General features: G+C 53.4%; 1 protein-coding gene across 2 annotated transcripts in view; it reads left to right on the forward strand.

Annotated features, from left to right (window-relative positions):
• The first annotated feature begins 976 nt into the window (after positions 1-976).
• Positions 977-18,647, forward strand: part of GJC2 (gap junction protein gamma 2) — a 32,150-nt gene continuing 14,479 nt past the window's right edge. The window contains exon 1 of one of the 2 annotated variants that reach the window (XM_018084931.3): positions 977-1,084. The gene's annotated coding sequence lies outside the window, so the exon portion shown is untranslated. Of the gene's footprint in view, positions 1,085-3,378; positions 3,477-18,647 lie in introns of those variants that run through there. The other variant, XM_018084930.3, reaches the window with a different exon arrangement.

Consider the following 18,647-nt stretch of genomic DNA (forward strand, 5'->3'; position numbering starts at 1 on the left):
CCCTCCCAAGTACAGGTGCTGCTGCTCTTTGGGGCCATCCCCCTCCTGTGGTGGCACCTCTGGGCTCATTGCTGGGTTTATGGCTGAAATCCAACCTCATCCCCCTTGGCCTGTGGGGAAAAAAATGTCACCAGTCTTCTTGCAGTAGCTCCTGGTGTTTCCAAAGACAGGCAGGGTCTTCACTTGTGCCTTCCCATCTCCTTGGCTGCTGCAGATGGGCCCTGGGGGCCACTGAGAACATTTTGGTTTTCTTTTCTTGCCACCTTCCCATTTAATAACTTATCAAAAAGGTCTCCCTGCTCATCACCAGCCTGACCAGACCCAACTCACCTGCCCTCCAGCCCGGAGAAGCTGTGGCTGCCCCATCCCTGGAAGTGTCCAAGGCCAGGTTGGAGGGGGCTTGGAGCAACCTGGGCTAGTGGGAGGTGTCCCTGCCCATGGCAGGGGGTTGGAATGAGATGGTCTTTAAGGTGCCTTCCAACCCAAACCATTCCATGACTCTGTGATCTCAGTGGACACCTCCAGACCCTCTCCAGCTCCTCCGTGTGCTCCTCCCATGGATGCAGCTCCAAAGTCCCTGGAAGGATCCCAACAAAATACCACTGGGAGCTGTTAACACCCCTCCTCAACCCCATCCTCCCCCCACCTCTGTACCCCTGATGGGTTTGATCCAAGATCCCATTTCCTTCCTCTGTTGGAGGAACCTCACCCCGGGCAGCAGCGCTGGCAAGGGAAAACCGGGATCCCTCCTGCCCTGGGAGGAAAACAAAAGGAAAACAAACCTCCTGCTCCTCCCCAGCGACAGGAGGAAGCCTTTTAGGAGCTCTCAGAGGAGCAGAAGCTTCACCCCGTGCCATCCCACATAGGAGCTGCAGCTCCAGGGGGGACAATGGTGCCATTGAGCAGGACACTGAAACGCTGCCGTATTGTGCCTGGCAGAGAGATTCCCGGGAATAATCGCCTCCTCCTTGCCTTTGTTGCAGGGCTGTGCTGGTCCTGCTGCAGGGCTTTCTCCCCACGGAGGTCTCTGGTTATGTGGTGAAGCCCCTCGGCCCAGAGGCCCCTTTTTTCCTGGCTGGGAAAGGTATGGCTGGAATTGTCATTCCCAAGCGGGGTGGGACCCTGGGGGTGGCACTGGGAGGGAGAAATTGGGGATTTGGGAGCAAAAGGATGCTCTGCTCCTCATCCCGGGGGGGCCTTGTCACTCCTTCATGGATCCTTATAATATATTGTATTTATTATATTGTGTATATATTATATTGCCTATTATATTGTCTATCTGTTATATTGTGTATCTATTGTGTATCTATTATACTGTGTATATATTATATTGTATATACATTATATTGCATATACATTATATTGCATATACATTATTTTGAATATACATTATATTGAATATACATTATATTGAATATACATTATATTGAATATACATTATATTGCATATATATTTTTAGATATCATTTTTTTAGATATCATATTTTTTAGAGACCCTGTTTTTTAGATATCCCATAAAAAGTCAACTTTGAGAGCCATGAAAATGATCTTATTTCTTTTTATACAGAACCTTTTGCATTAAATACGAGCTTAAGCCACAGAAACCCGGCTCTTCTTAGGGGTCTGGACAAACCCTGAAAATTCAGAGCCAGGGTTTTGCCTGGGACTGTTTTAAACAAGGCTGAATGAGACTTTGCTCTGGGTCTGATACAAAGCAGGGCTGAGATTTTTTTTAGGAGCATATTTAAGGTTGTTTTCGAGCTGGGCACCTCCAAAAAGCATCTCCCTACATGTTTTCTGGTGAGGGTGTTTTCCTTACCCCAAAATCTGCTTGAAACCCTGGGATTTGGGCTGAGCTTTGGGCTTGTGAGCGTGTCAAGGGCTGCAGCAGCTGCAGGAGCAAGTGCTGTGGTGATGTCTCCCTTCTCCCTCCTCCTCCTCTATCCCTGGAGCATCCTATGAGCTGATTTCCTCTTGAAAATTCCTCCTGGGAACACATCCCCCCTCTGCACCATCAGCCAGGTTGTTTCCCAGCTTCTTCCTTGCCCAAAGCAGCTGGAGAGCAGAAACCCACTTGAAAAAAATGAAATAAGAGCCTGAAAACTTGGCTTCCCCATCCCAGGAGAAGAGGACATCTCTCAAAAATCCTTTTAAACCAGGAAAAAACAACTTATTTTGAGCAGTTTCACATGGTGGGAGCCACTTAAGACACGCTGTAGGGTCATGTAGGATTAGGAGGTCGGAGAACCACGAGATTTTTGGAGGTTTAGAGTCTTCTTCACGCTGGATTTGCCAAGAGTTAGGATTTTCTTAAAGTGCAGTAAGTAAAACTCCTCTGGTTTGGACCCCTGGAAGCCAAATCTCGCCTCCCAACCCGGGGCCTTTAAGGAAAACATCAATTTTTGTGAGATCAGCCATAAAATCATCTGAGTTGGCAACGGGAAGGAACAGCCAGTGATGTGCCAGAGGGTTGTTGCCTCTGGATGGGGGAAGTTATTTAATCCCTGGGTTCGAGTGAGGGGCAACATCCCCTCCCCCCTGCAACCAGAGAGCTGCACAGGGGGAAAAAAAATCCCTCTGGCAGGGAGCAGGAGGGGCTGGGAGAAGAGGGAAATGTCCCCTCTGTCCCCTGCCAGCTGTTTTCCCTTCCAGCTGTTGCCCACAGAGCCCAGCAGTGCTTCCAGCTGTCCCCCCTTCCCTGCAAAACAGGGCTGGGAAGGGAGAAGAGGGATGAAGAGGAGCTGGGGTGGTGCTGGCAAGGAGCCTCTTGTTAAATGCCAGTTAAATATTTTTAGTATTTAACTGAAAATATTTAACTGTAAAGTAACACCAAAAAGTTTTGGCTCTGCTTCGGATGTGAAAATTGGGGGGGGGAAACAGGTTTTTTGGTGGTGCTGGGGTCTGTCCCTGCAGCTGTGAGGACGGGGGGGGTTTGCAGCCGATTTTCTGCTCGGCTTCAGTGCTGTTGGAACAGAAAGGCAAAGAAATTCCAAACAAGAAGGAAGCATTCCTTATCCTGCTGCAGCACCTCCGCTTCCCTGCTCCCAGGAGCTCTTCCTGCTATTTTTAGCCCTAAACCTTTGGACTATTTGAATTATTCGATTTTTTTTTTACTTTTCCATAAGCACTGGCTCTGGAAGTATTCACCACATTCCCTTTTCTTTTTTTTTTTTAATGGGATTTTTTTTTTTTTGAAAGAAATTCAAGAAATAAAAGGAAATTAAGGAATCCTTGGCGTCCGGGGGTTTGCAGTGTCAGATCCAGAGGAGCTTTCCCGGCTCGGGAAGCCTCCCCCAGTGGAGGTCTCCACGTCACCATCTCCAGGCTGGATCAGCGGGAAGAGCCCGAAGGGTTCGAAGGGGTGTGGGAGGGAGGAGAAGCGTCGGGAGCTCTGCCCGCGGCACCGGGCAGGGACAGGGATCCACAGCCAGCCAGGATGGGACGTTTTTGGGAAGGACTGAGCCCGGAGATTCTCTGTATGTTACTTTTCAGTTTGTTTTATTTCGTTCCCCCCCCCCCTCCCTTCCCCGCTTTATTTCGCTGATGAGTTTTTTTAGCTTGGCTGATTCCCAGCGCTCCACAGATCCCCTCCCTCTGCTTCAACCCCGCTCTGCTCCCACCCTGCTCCTCATTTTCTGCCCTTTTCCCGTCGTTTTGGGTGGGAAATGTGCTCGTTTTGACTTGACGTTCGTGTCCTGCCTTTCCTGCCGGCGGTGAGAGCCTCAACATCCCTATTTGGCAGCAGTTTGTGCTCTTGGTGGGTGTAAACCATCCCCCGGCACCCAGGGCACTGCAAATCCAGCTCCTGGAGGTTTGGGATTAAGCTGCTGGTGGTTTAGCTTTTTCCTTGTGGAAAAAGTAAGGAATTCTTGGCTGGGAGGGTGGGGAGGCCCTGGCAACAGGTTGCCCAGAGAAGCTGTGGCTGCCCCTGGATCCCTGGAAGTGTCCAAGGCCAGGCTGGTGGAAGGTGTCCCTGCCCATGGCAGGGGGTTGGAATGAGATGATCCTAATGGTCTTTTCCAACCCAAACCATTCTGGGATCCTGTGAAACCCCTCTGTGCTCTGGGACCTCCTGGCCTCTCCCTGCCCCAAACCTCCTTCCCCTCTCAGACCACCAGAGGTGGGGAGAGGAAGATACTTCAGGGTCTGGTTTTCCTGCTGGTCCTGAGTTACACTTCTGAGGTTTCTGCAAGTTTTTGGGTCTGCATCCTGCTTCCTTTGGGATCAGCAGCTTAGATCCCTTTGCTCCTGCATCACAAGGTCTTTAAGGAGGACTCTGGGCACAGGAGCTCATCCCAGCAGAAGATGTGGATTTGCAGCTGCTGCCTCTAACCCACGGACAACAAGTCCACTGATCTTCTCTGTGAGGTGCTTTTGGATTGTTTTTAAAACAGATTTTCCACGCTTTTCATCCCCACATCCAAAAACACCTCACAAAGGATGTGCTCCCTCCTGTCAGCCGGGGAAACCGAGGCACGGGGAGCATCACCACCAGTGGGAGCTGCACCTGCTCCTTGGTGGCCTCCTCTTCTTGGCCAACCAGCCCTTCCTTGAGGGAAAACTCTCCTCTTGTCTACCCAACACCCAGGATGATGTTCTGGAGTGGGATCTCCAACTTGCATGCCCCATCCACACCTCAAAGCCCTGAGAAGAGCTTCATGGGGAGATGCTGCTGCGTTTTTGTCCCCTTTATTAGTCCCATTCTTTTTAAATCTCTGAGATCTTCCTTGGGGTTAATGGGTGACCCTGAGCTACGTCCCTTCTACCTCCAGACCTCTGCAAACTTGGGTGCAACCAGCGTTTGTCCAAAGGGTTTTCAGGAAAGGGGGGCTGGAAGGAGCTCCTGAGCCCTCCTTGGTCACACCTGAGCAGGCATTTCTCTCTCCCCTGCTGGAAACTCCATCTCCTCCCATCCCAAAATGCCCTTCCCATCTATCCCAAGCACAGGAGCTTGGCTTAATTAATTGATTTGAGCTGTGCTTAATGGGAGAGTGTCGTGCGCTCTCCTGGTGGGAGGCTGAGTAAACAACCCCATATTCCAACCTGAGGGACACAAGAGTCTTAGGAGGCTACAGACATCATCTCCTTTTCCCCCAAATTACCTTGGAATGCCACAGGAGGGCAATCTGTCCTGTGTCCAAAGCCTCCTTAGGAAGCTGGAGGAAGGAAATCCATCCTAACCCAGCTCCAGTGAGTCACTGGCGGGTGGGAAGGGGAGAAAGGGACATGAGGCTGATGGGGAATCTGAGCCTTGTGCTCCTCCTGCGAGCTCTGAGAGCTATTTCTGAGACAATCCTTGGGTCTTGTCCAAGACCAAAATACCAGGAGACTTTTTTTATCAGTGTGTGTAAGAAGGAAACCCCTCCTTGCCCAGCAATCCACTGTGGAGGTGGAGTGGTATTCCTGCAGGTCCCAGGACTCTCCTCTCCTGTAATTCAGGGTTTCTTTGGAATTCTTCCACCCAGTGTTCATCCAACCGGCCCAGGGGTCATTTTTAAGGCTGCACAGCTCCCTTTGACCTGATTTGTTTCTTGGAAGTCGTGGTGAGCAACCCTGTAAATCCACGTGGTTCCTGCTCCTCGGTGCCAGGAAAAGGGAAAATAAGGGAGCTTGTGTGGGATTTCTGCACATCATCACTGCAAACTGGGGCTGCAGGAACAGAAGACGGGGAAAATGGAAGGAAAATCAGGAGCCCCATCCTATAAATGAATATAAATTGCTATTCCACCTCTAACTTTGCTGGAGCAGTTTGTTTCTCTCCCTGCCTCGGCCTTTTTTTTTGGTGCTGTGGGTTGTCCCCTCATTGCTCTGGCTGCACCCTCAGGAGGTGGGGATCCCCTGTCCCAGCCTCAGGTGTGCCCTGGGCTGTCCCTAAGGAGTGAGGTGACTTCACAAGGATGAGCCAAGCCCTTGAGCAGGTCAGCAGAGCTCCTCCAAGAGCTGCACGCCCTCCTCCGTGTTCTGACTTTTTGCTTCTTTTCCATCCTCCTGGGGAGGGCGGCAGCTTTTCCCAGTGGATGTGGAGATGTGGGAGATGCTGAGCAAGGTGGGGATCTCAGGGCTGAGATCCCTTCAGCAGAGGCTGAAGGCACCTCAGGTCAGGGAGCAAGGCCAGCTCTGATGTTGGATGGAGCTGCCTGGAGTCCTGTCCAGCCGTGTTGTCTCCAAGGTGAAGATCCCACCAGCTCCCTGTGCCACTGTTTGTCTGGGAGACTTATTTCATATCCATTTGAATTCTTTCCTGGCTGCATCTTGTCCTTTCCTGGTGTGTTTTTGAGCTGTCTGCTGAGAACCCCCAACACACCCCCCGAGGGGGACTGGCCCCAAGCTCGGTCCCACCACCCCAATCATTAATGACACTCAACAGCCTCAGCCCTGGGAGATGCCACCACCAGCTGGGAGCAGTGGGGGTGACAGGGTGGCACCTCTGCAGGGGCCAGGGTGGTCCCAAGAGCCTCTTTTCTGGGTGGATGGACACAGATCACCCCCGTTTCCTCAGAGATAAGGTCCGTTTCAACAGAGCAAGGATGGAGGGATCTTGGCATCTCCCAAAGACATTATTTCTGGCCCTTTTTAATTCCCTCCTGAACACGAGCTGGGCCTGGAGCTGAACCAGTGTCTGCCTTGTGTGAGGGGCCTTTCAAGCACAGGGTGGAGGCCAGGGAGGCAACGAGCCACTGATGGCACATGCGAGCCCACCAGCGGGGTGTACGTGGACAAAACCATGGGAAAACAGCCCAGAAATGTGGTTTATCCCCCACTGTGGCCAAACCACCTGGGGTGAGGCATCACTTCCAGCTCCAGCCCAGCCTTGAGCAACTTTGGGTGCTTCAATCCCTCCTCTGGATCAACACAGAGTTAATCCAACCCACGACCCCAACCAACGGGTTCTGGCCCCAGAGAACACCCTGCCGTGCATCTGGAAGCCGGTTCAAAGATCATCCCGAGCCAAATTCCTCCAGGCGCGTTTTTATCGTCCCTTTTCTTTTTTTTTTCCTGCCGGGGACAATGGGTTCGCTCAGTGCTCTGCCCAGCCCTTTCCTCCGCGCTCCCAGACAGAAACAGTTAACCAGGTTCGCTAAGGAATGAATGTCCTGGTTTCCTTTCCAGGGCAGGCAGCTCCCCCTGCCTCCCCCCTGCCCCGGGGAGGAGCCGCTCTCCAGTGACATGATGCAAGAGCAGGCGATGTCTCCCCGGCTCTGGCTGTGTTTTCGCTGACCCCGTGGCCTGTGCGAGCACTGCCAGGTCGCCCCGGGGCCTTTGTGCAGCACGAGAGCAGCCCTTTTGCTCTCCTCTGGTGATGGGTGGGACGCGGGAGCACCTCGTGGCTCCCGGAGGGGGGGATGCTGAGCCAGCCCCGGCTCTGGAGAGTTCCGAGTCAGAACAGATCAAGGCTGATAGAAAGGATGAGACGCTGGAGAAGAGGAGGGGAGGAGGAGAGGGGGGGAAAGATGATGCCACGGGCATCGCAAAGCAACCCCTCCTGTGGAAACAGCCTCGTTTGGAGAGCCGTGGCTTCTCCCGGGGCTTGTGGTTGGATCTCCCGGGAAAGGGGAGAGCGCCGGGGCCAGGGCCCTGTGCTGACCTCAGCCCCCAGGGGCTGTGTGAGGGACACTCCATGCTGGGTTTGGTAGGTGTTTAGGGGTCACCCCAGATGTCACAACCCATTAGCTGTGCCGGGGCTCCGGGGAGAGCCGCTGGATGATGCCGTGTGATGATGCTCCAGCTGCCGGAGCAGCCGGCCGGGAGGAGCCGCTCCTGCCGCCGCTCCTCCAAGGGCACTGCGGGGAGCCTGCCTGGCAGTGGGGCTGCGTTGCATGCTTGGTTTGGCTTGGCTTGGTGGGAGGTGGTGGCTCTGGGGCTGCAGAATTCCCAGACAAAGCGTTTTCCGTGCGGCGGGGCCGGAGGGAGACGGGTGAGATCAGCCGCGGCTGCTTGGATGGGGCCGGAGGTGTGCGGAGCGTGGATGTGGCACGGAGCGAGGAACGCTGGGCTGGTGGAGAGTGAGGCATCCCACGGCTCTGTCTGGGGCGTGGAGACCCGCCCGGCATCCCGGTGGGAGCGGAGAGGTGAGGAGCTCCGGCTGGAGAGCAAAGCTCTCCCGACACCCCCGGGGTGGGGAGAGGGACCGTGTGTCACCGCGATTTTGGGAGAGCAGGGGCACTGCTGTGCCCTCTGCTTTGGCCCCAGCCTGGGAGATGGCTCGGGCTGGTCTTTTAGGGGGCGGGACCCGTGGCAAAATGACCAGAGCTGGGGCTGGTCCCTGCCTGGGGGCTGCTCCAGCCCTCCCTCGGCCCTCGGGGCTGCTGTGAGGTTTGGCCAAGGCTGTTTGTGCCTGCAGATCAGGGACAACTCCAGTGCCAAACGTAGGGTTTGACCTCCTGTGTCAGCCCTGAGCTGTGGGGTCAGTGGGGCGCTCCCAGTTTTGTGGGATAACCTTACTCCTGGCTGTGACAGCAGAGAGGGAATGCCCCGGAAAACAGGAGGAGAGGGATTGAGCCAAGGCAGAAGGGCAGCTTTCTGCAAGAAATTCCGTGTCTGGAGGTTTCATGTGCCAGCCAGGACACGTGTGGGGGTGGAGCTCGTTTATTTAATCTTCCAGGAGCGGAGCTCTCCCGGAGATCCCGAGGTGGGAGGGTGAGGAGGAAACTCTGCTCCGGGCAGCTCCCTTCTTGCAAGCTCTAGTCCCTGTCTCCCGGATCTCGTGGCTGCAGAGCCTCCTGGCACTTTTTGAGCCGTTCCAGAGGATTTTAATAGCAAGTAGTGAGGGTGAGGTCAGATTTATAGGGAGTGCTTTTTATGGTGTTTGTGTTGGCAGGGTGGAGTTTATGCACGGTTTGAAATATTCACTGAAACCTTTTATCACCAGAGCTTAAAAACAACAGAGCAGTGATGAAAGTCCCGTGCTAAATTAAGGAGAAGGGTTGATTTAGGGCTAGAGCTGCTGCAAAATGCCTGGCTTTGAGAGGTTACTGCAGGCTGAAGTCCCCCGTGGGGAAGGAGAGATGATTTCATCCCTCAGCATGGTGGGATCCATCCAGGTTTAGGGATCCATCGTGCCAGTGAAGGTCACATCTGGCACTGAGAGGGACAGACCGTGGTGCCTGGGGCTCCTGTCCGTGCTCACAGCTGGGCAGAGCGAGAGGATCAGCAGCTGCAGGAGGCAGTCGCTTAAATGTGCTTCTTTAATTACCCAAACCAGCTCACCCCCACAGATATGGGGCAAAGCTGGTGTTAAAAACACACCCCATCACTCCTCTCCCTGTGTCTTTGTGGGATCTCAGTGACACAGCCCAAGTTTTGGTAAAATCAGGGGCTTGGTGAGACCTGTGGGGTTTGGAGTGATTGAACCTCACGAGCATCTCACAAAAAACACCCTCCTGCTGCTCTTTTTCCACTGAAGGGCAGGATTACCCCTCTCCCAAGGTGTGAGAGTGTGAAACTTCCTCATGTGCCAGCAGTGGGTTATCTTAGAGCATAAGGAAGGTCTTTATCCATAAGACACCTACTTTACAATCAGCTCCTGATCCCTCTGGTTGTGTCCACCTTCCCTCCTCCAGCATCACAGGAGAGGAGGAGAAGCAGGTGATTGAGCAGCACCTTGGTGTGGGGTGGGTGTTTTTAAGGATAGTTAAAGATGTGAACTAGCAGGAAAGAGTTGCAGGGGGATGACACATCTTGGACAGGGCGTGGTTCTGCTCTCCTGGTTCCTGAGAGCACGTGGAGAGGTTTAGAGGGGAGAGAAGAGCTGGAAACTGAGCTGAGTCCCAGACCAGCCCTTGGAGGCCAGGCAGATCACAGAATATGGAATCCTAACGTCACAGAATGGTTTTGGTTGGAAGGGACCTTGAAAATTAGCCTGTTCCAATTCCCTGCCATGGGCAGGGACACCTCCCACTATCCCAGGTTGCTCCAAGCCCCGTCCAACCTGGCCTTGGACACTTCCAGGGATCCAGGGGCAGCCACAGCTTCTCTGGGCAACCTGTGCCAGGGCCTCCCCACCCTCACAGGGAAGATGCTGAACTTGGTTCCAGGGAGGGTTGAACACCCCAGTTTAGGTATCTAAATCCCACCCAAATGCATTAAAACCAGTCTTGGAGGATGCCAGGAAAGATCTTTTCACTTTGAGGAGACCATGGCACATGGTCCACCCCACCTCACAGTTGCTCCATACCCCTGCAACCCTTTTCCTAGAAACATCTACTGGGACTCCCCTTCCAGGCAAAAGAGCATTTTATTCCAGGCCAGTTGGTTAGGAAAGATCCTGATTTGCTTTAGGCATCCTGGTAGCTGTATCCCAGTAGATATATCCTACTAGGTGTATCCTAATAGGAAGGAAGGGAGAGAAAGCCACAGGATTAGGACACATCTCTGAGCCTCCAATCTCCACGCACGAGCTGGAAAATCGAGGGAATTTGGTTCCAAGTGGTTTAGTGGAGCAGGGAGCCTTCTATTTTAGGAGATTTCTGATATATCTCAGCCTGCAGTGCACCACACAGATTTAAAAAAGAATAAAAAAAAAAAGACACAAACCCAACAACCCCCCCCACACACACACACTTCTGCTACTGGCAGTGAAATTTTGGCTGACACACGTGAATCCCCATTAACCCGTGGCCCCTGTCAACGTGCTGGTACAGCAGGAGAGCCCATCCTGCTGTTATTCCTTGTCGTGGGAAGCTTCCAACAAACCAGCCAACACAAATATTTGGAGGAAAGGCAGGGGCTGCCTGGAGGGAGCTGTGGTGGGCAGGAGCAGCTCCTGCCACCAGGCAGGAGGTGACATCATCCGGATTCCTTCGCCGAGGAATGCGGGATTTGGTCTTCACTTCTGGTCATTGCTCTTCAAAAACAGACCTGCCCAGGGAAGCAGCTTTCACCCAGCCCCTTCCAGTGCACGTCCCCAGTTCCCCTTCTCTTGCCTAGATTAATGGAGGTGTTTCATGAAAGAGGATAAAATCAGTCGTTCCCCAGATCACGGGTGAAAGCGCCTGAAATTCCAGAAGTCGGGAGCTGGGCAGAAATCTGGGCAGGCACTGGAGCTTTTGGGGGAAGTGAGGATTTCTCAGGGCAGGTGATGGGCTGTGTGTGTGGAATTCTGAGCTGCATGTGACAGAATGATGGGTGACCCCCAAGGTGACCCCCTTTCTTGGTCCTGTCAAGCCCAGTGCCCACGTCAGGTGTTTCTGGATCCAGGGCTTCAGTGATGAGTGAAGTGAGTTGGACTTGATGCTCCTTGCAGATCCCTTCCAATCTGAGATACTCTCTGATTCTGTGGCTGGAGCAGATGTGCTGATGTGCAGAGCACCCTGGACAACCAGCCAACAAACACCTTGCTCAGTCCAGGGCAGGGGTTGTCCCCCCGTGCTCGGCACTGCTGAGGCCACACCTGGAATTCTGTGTCCTGTTTTGGGCCCCTCATGACAAGAAGGTCACTGAGAGGTTGGAGTGTGTCCAGGGAAGGGAATGGAGCTGGGAAGGGGCTGGAGCAGCAGGAGCTGCTGAGGGAGCTGGGGGAGCTCAGCCTGGAGAAAAGGAGGCTCAGGGGGGACCTTCTCACTCTCCACAACTTCTTGAAAGGAGGTGAGAGCAGCCAGGGGGTTGTCGGGCTCTGTTCCCAGATAACAAGTGAAAGGATAAGAGGAAATCACCTCAATTTGCACCAAGGGAGGTTTAGTTTGGATATCAGGGAAAATTTCTTCATTGAAAGGATGGTCAGGCACTGCAACAGGCTGCAGTTGTGGAGTCACCATCCCTGGAAGTGTCCAAAAAGGGTGTGGATGTGGCACTTGGGGATGTGGTTTAGTGGTGAACAGGGCAATGCTGGGGTAATGGTTGGGCTTGATGATCTCAGAGGTCTTTTCCAACCTTAATGATCCTACGATTCCATGATTAGTCTGGCAGAGCTAATTCTCCAGCAAAGCCAAAATTCCCTCTTGGCTTCTCCCCGGGGTCGAGTTTCCCCACGTCCCGTCTCCAGCCCCTCGAGCTCACAAACCCTCCACCCCCGACTCTGCACTGGCTCCAGCCTCAGCAAACACCTCTGGAAATTCACGTCATCAGCACTTCCAGGGGCATCAGGGACAGCAGAGGGGTCAGTTCCTGTGGGATGGAGCCTGTTCCCCTCATTTCAATAGGTGGAACTAGGTGTAGTTCAGCCACCCCCCATTACGAGTCCAACAGGGTGATTTAGGGGTTGGAAAGGCCTGGAGTATTTTGCTCTCAGTGCCTGACAGAGGATGGCTGGCAGGAAATGAAACCACTGTGCTCTGAGGCAGGGGTGGCTTTGCTTCTCTAATTTTCCACCAGGTTTTGGAAATTCTTGGCAATTAAATAAAGAGCAGAAAAGAAGGGCTCTGGCCAAAGGAGAAATCCCACTTGGTCAGCTGGATTTTTGAAATGGGTGGAGTGAGGACTTTTTGAATGGACAGCAGGACGAGGGCTGGCCAGGGTCTGGATCTGCATCCTGAGGGTGGTGGGATGTGGCACTAGGGGTGCCAGGAGGAGGCCTGCTTCTTTTTGGGGCCAACCATAGGGGTGGACACAACGTGGAGCCTGGGATCGTGGCAGGGAGATGCTCTGATGGTTCATCAGGGCAGAGGAGGCACATCTAAGGAGGCAACAATGCAGCTGGCTGGGGTCAAGTCCCACATGGGACAGGGTGGCAGTGCCATGGGAGAGACCCTCATGGCACGTCCTGGGCCTGGTTTGGATATTATCTCCCAGCAGGCAAGTCCCTTCCTTCGTCATGTCTTGTCCACCCTCCATCACAGGGCTGCTCCATCACCACCCTGCTGCTGATCAGGGCTCATGGTTTGCAGGACTCTTAGTGCTCCAGAGAAGGCAAAAACACATCTTCCTTGTGCTCTTGCCTTTGGAAGAGGTGGGAATAGGGGTCTCCTGCTCATTTCTGCCTGGAGACACCCTGGAAACAGCAGAGAGTTGGCTGAGCAGCACCAACACGAGCTCCAGAGGAGCTGCAGCGCTGCAGAACATAATTTGGGGGTTTGGTTCATGTTCCTTAACTTGTTGCTTCTTCACATTTCTCAGAAGCACAGATGGTGGTGTGGTTTCTTAATTATTTGTGTCTGGAGGGTAAAGGCAGGATGACTTGGAGAGGAAGGGAGGGAAAGAACCAGAGATGGAAAGAGTGAACTTTCGAGAAGAGCCTCCCACCACTTCATCTTCCTTCCTCAGCTTCTGGTAACGGCTGAGCTCAGTCAGGGTCACTAATTGCAGCTTTTCACCCCAGAAAATTCTCCAGGGGTTTCCTGGAATACCAACATGTGGTGGGCTGGGTGTCCAGCCAGTGACCACCACAGCAGAGAGGACGGACCTCAGCTGAGCAGCAGCAACCTTAGATGTGTCCCAAAAAGCTGGCTGAGGCCAGAGCCCCTGACTTGGCATTTCTGAGGGTGAATTTACCACAAAGTGAAGGAGAATCAGGGCTTTTTTCTTAAATACCCTCTTTCCACAGGATTTTCCATGTCTTTTTTAGCTTAGCAGAGGATGCTGAACCAGCTCTGGGCTGACAGACAGCGTGGAAGAAATGTGAGCGAGAGACTGGGAGCCTGGGGAGGGCCTTTCTGCAAATCATGGGGGGATTTTAGTATTATTGTGAATTAAACCATGGCTGTAACATCCTCTGTGTCCCATCCCCAGCCTCACAGTGGAGCTTCAGGCATCCCTGCTTGGGAACTATCTGAAAACACGAGGCCTGGTGGTGCCAGGGGTACCTGCCCTGGCAGCAGGAGCCCCTCCAAATCCCCAGGGTGGTGGAGGGTTTGGTGTGAGCAGGGCAGGACTCACCTGAGCTGCTCATTTCTCTGGGAAAACCTGCACCTGGCACTCCCCTGGGAACATCCCTGCCTTCAGGACCAACCACTTGTATGAGCAAAGAGAGAGGAACCTCCCCTCGCTGCCCTCCTGTCTCGGGCTGTGGGTCAGCCCCAAGCTCTGCTGGCTCAGTCCCACAGCTGTGTCACAGGCATGGAAGGGCTGTCCACCTCCTCCTCCCACATCCTCCTTCCTTCCCCTTCCGCCTCAGCGAGCTCATTCATGACCAAACCTGGGCGGGAAGGACGCGGGGAGCGGGATCGGCGCTGGCCGAGGGAGGTTGTGGGCCCAGAGGGACTCAGTCCTTGTTTTCACAGCTGGATTCCGTATTATCCTTTCTTCTCTCCAGCTTTTTATGGCTGCTCGTTCCCTGGAGCAGCCTGTTGGGAAGCAGGGAGTGTGTGCTCATGTGGGGGCACAACCTGCTGCTGCTTCAGGAGGGGCAGCGAGCGGGGCCGTTCACCTCAGGGCTGGGGACCTTTTTTGGTCAGGATGAGGAGCAATGGCCATAAACTAAACCACAAGAGGTTCCACCTCAAAGCGAGGGAGAACTTCTTTACATTGAGGGTGGCAGAGCCCTGGAACAGCTGCCCAGGGAGAGCGTGGAGTCTCCCTCTCTGGAGACATCCCAAACCCACCTGGGCTCGTTCCCATTTCATCTGCCCCAGGTGACCCTGCTTTGGGAGGAGGTTGGATGGGATGATCTCCAGAGGTCCCTTCCAACCCTAAGGAATCTGTGATTCTGACTCTGTGACCTGCACAGCCCCGTGTGTTCATTAAGGATTCAGGCTCTAAGGGATCGTGCATTCTTGCAGTGGGGCCACACGATGGGGAGGGGGCAATGCTACAGAGAGGAAGGTGCCATCCCATAATGGTCCTCTGAGGGTGCCCAGACCTCCTGGCTGCTGGGTAGCAGGGACACAACCAGTGTGGGGTAGGTTTTGGTGGGGGCTGATGTAGGGTTTGGTGCTGTGATGTAGGGTTTGGTGGTGCTGGTATAGGTTTGGTGCTGTTAGAGGTTTTGGGGATGCTGGTGTAGGGTTTGGGGGTGTGGTGAAGGGTTTGGGGGTGTGGTGAAGGGTTTGGTGGTGCTGGTATGGGTTTGGTGCTGTTAGAGGGTTTGGGGTTGCTGGTGTAGGTTTTTGTGGTGCTGCCGTTGGTGTGGTGGTACTGGAGTAGATTTTGGTGGTGCTGGTGTAGGTTTTGATGGTTCTGCTGTAGGGTTTGCCATTGGTTTGGTGGTACTGGTGTAGGTTTTGGTGGTGCTGGCTCAGGTTTGGGGTTTAATGGTGTGGTGTAGGGTTTGGTGGTGCCTGTCTAGGGTTTGGTGATGTGGTGTAGGATTTAATGGTGTGGTGGAGGGTTTGGTGATGTGATGTAGGGTTTAATGGTGTGGTGTAGGGTTTAATGGTGTGGTGTAGGGTTTGGTGGTGCCATTGTAGGGTTTGGTGATGTGGTGGAGGGTTTGGTGATGTGGTATAGGATTTAATGGTGTGGTGGAGGATTTGGTGGTGCCAATGAAGGGTTTGGACAGGTCATTGCCCAGCCTGGCAGACAGGCAGGTCTGTGCCCATGCCCAGTGTGGTGGAGGGCATGCAGAAGGTGCTGCCAGTGCCCCACTGGAAGCCCGAGGGCTCGGACCTCCAGCACTGCACATCCCCAGAAGCCCAACCTTTGCTTCAGCAATGGCCCCAGGGCCAGGTGGGACAGGCCTCCAATCCCACCTGCTGCCAGCCTGGGGCAACCTGTCCCACCTCAAGTATCTCCAGAGGGGACGGAGGGACACTGACCCCATCCCCTCCAGCCCTGCACACTTTGGGGATGAGGAGACATGTGGTCTCCCTTCTTGGCACGGGGCACGCGCTGGCTACAGAGGTCAGGCAGGAGCTGTGACCTCTCCAGCGTCAGCAGGGGGGGGCCCACCTATGTAAGCACATCCAGGAAGGCTCCCATCCCTTTCCCAGCCCGTGCTCCCTTTGGATCAGACCGTCCAGGCTCCACCGATGCTCCATCCCCGGGCTCCGGGAAGGTACCGTGTCCCTCCCCCAGGCACTGCTCCGGGCACTCCTCCCTCATCCTCCTCTTTTCTGCATGAAAATACAGCTCTGTCATTAAATCTGTGCATAATCACTAATCATTTATTAGTGGTTTTTACAGTTAATAGTTACTGGTGATGATGGTGTATGGGAATATTTGGGTGAGCAGGGTAGGAGTATCCCTGCTGGTGCTGGGATCCCGGCCAGAAGGATAGGAAAGCACTTGGAGTAATAATGTTTCCTTTTTTTTCCCCTTTATTTTCTGTTTTCTCTGTTATCTAAGAACAGTTGGCAAGAGCACATCCCATCCTTTTGCTTCCTCATTTATCCCGTTCGAGTCTCTCTCTTTTCCCTTTTAATTATGTTTAGGTCTAATTAATAATGGGGAGATGGGCCATAAAGAGCCATCTCAGTCTCTGGAACCTTTGCTCTGGCATTTGCTTTCTTGTCTTCATAGAATCATGAATGGTTTGGGTTGGGAGGGACCTTAAAGCTCATCCAGTTCCAACCCCCTGCCATGGGCAGGGACACCTTCCACTGTCCCAGGTTACTCCAAGCCCTGTCCAACCTGGAATTCCTCCAGGAGTGGGGAGTGACAACCTCTCTGGGCAACTTCTTGTTGTCTTCAGTATCCTTTTGAAGTTGATGTTGGATTTTTTGCAGAGGGGTCTGGTGTCCAGGGCTGAGCTCAGGAGGGTGGTTGGGTGATTTGGGGTGGCAGCTCTGCAGCAGAGTTTATCTGGGACAGGGATGGGTTCCTGTGGTGGAGGGAGGGTTTGGCAGCTGTCCCCAGCCCTTGTCCCCATTTGCACAACACTCGGATCACGGAGCAGCCTCACTCTTATGGCTCCATCTGACCTGGCAAGTCAGAGGCTTCTCCAAAGCCAAAATATTGGGAAACAGATGTCCCAGGGATAAATGTTGGGATTCTCAGAGAGGCTTGGTGTTTTGCATACCATGGGCCAGATAAGATTTTGTCTTATCTTCCAAGTTCTGCTGCCTGAGCTCAGGTCCTGCAAGCAGAGCACTTTCCAAAGTGCTGGATGGTGGGATTGGGACACCAGAGGAAGGTCACAAGGATGATCAGAGGGATGGAGCACCTCTCCTATGAGAAAGGGCTGAGAGAACTGGTATTGTTCAGCCTGGAGAAAAGAAGGCTTCAGGGAGACCTTCAAGCCCCTTCCAGTGCCCAACAGGACTCCAAGAGAGTGGGAGAGGGACTTTGGAGTGACAGGACAAGGGGGAATGGCTTTAAAATGACAGAGGACAAGGTTAAATCAGATATTGGGATGAAATTCTTCCCTGTGAGGGTGGGGAGGCCTTGGCACAGGTTGCCCAGAGAAGCTGTGGCTGCCCCATCCCTGGAAGTGTCCAAGGTCAGGTTGGATGGGGCTTGGAGCAACCTGGGCTAGTGGGAGGTGTCCCTGATTAATTAAAATCATTCCCCTTGTCCTGTCACAATCTGCCCATATAAAATATAAAATATAAAATATCCCTCTCCCTCTTTTCTAAGCTCTCTTTAGGCCCTGGAAGGGGCTCTCAGCTCTCCCTGGAGCCTTCTCTTCTCCAGGTGAACCCCCCCAGCTCTCCCAGCCTGGCTCCAGAGCAGAGGGGCTCCAGCCCTTGGAGCATCCCCGTGGCCTCCTCTGGACCTGCTCCAACAGCTCCACATCCTTCTTGTGCTTTGTTTGTGTGGATCCAGAGGACACAACTGCTCCACTTTGGGGGGTTGCTGCCTTTACCCTCAAGCTCTGCCTAAGGCCTTTCTGGCTGCTCCCACCCCCCTTCCCTCCTCCTGCACTGACATTGGGAATATGGTTTTCATGCAGCTGAAAAATAGGGGAAAATTTTCCTTTTATCCGCTTGGCAACAGTCAGGGACCTCACCCAGCAGGTCCTGAATGGAGCCCAGAAGCCGTGGCTGAGCTTCCAACCTCTCCTGCCCCCTTTTCCTGGGGCTCTTCCAAGCTCCCTCCCCACACACCATCTCTGCCTATCCACAGGTGTTAGGGAAAAAGGGAAAAAAAACCCAACAAACCAACCAACCCACACCTTTCTGGAACGGCCAAAACCGTGTCTGTTTGCCCTTTTTTTTCCAGCATTCTCCAACATTTCCCATGCACCCTGACCTTTTTCCTCTGCCCCTGCCTGCATTAAGGCACCTCTGCTGGGTGAACTGTGGATGGAGGAATGTCCACATGGAGCAGGGAGGGAGGAGACGACGTGCCGTGACCTTTGCGCGGGGACGGATTTCCTCCGGGTTTTAATTGAATTTATTATTTTATTTTATTTTATTTTTTTGTCACTCTTTTTTTTGTACGAGTTCAGGAAAGTCTGGAGCAAGTCAAGCCTGGCTTGGCTTCACAGGCTGGAAAGTTTATTGCTTCCTGTTATGAGAGCTCAGGGAGCCAGGATGGGTTTGCAGGAGGAAGGTGGGCAGCGCTAACGCCGGGGGTGACCCCGACGGGCGGGGCTGGACATGGCCCTTCATTCCCATCCCTCCTCCAGCTACTTCAGGAAAGGGAAGCAAATACAGAAGGGGAATGATTGCACCGTTTGACCCCTGGCTATTGAGGCAGAATATTTTCTTTGGAGCAGGAATAGACACGGGGGGGAAAAAGTGCTATAAAAGGGCTTTGCTGAGCCACGTCCCGGGGCTCCCCGTGAGTCCCTTCTTGCCACCTTTCAGGGCCTCCCCTGTGTTATCTCACCACCTTGGAAAACTTCAGCAGAAAGGTTCCCCTCTGAAAAAAAAAAAAAAAGAGATATTTTTTTT

This window comes from Manacus vitellinus, unplaced genomic scaffold (assembly GCF_001715985.3).
Source record: "Manacus vitellinus isolate BGI_N305 unplaced genomic scaffold, ASM171598v3 scaffold_78_pilon, whole genome shotgun sequence".
Classification (NCBI taxonomy): domain Eukaryota; kingdom Metazoa; phylum Chordata; class Aves; order Passeriformes; family Pipridae; genus Manacus; species Manacus vitellinus.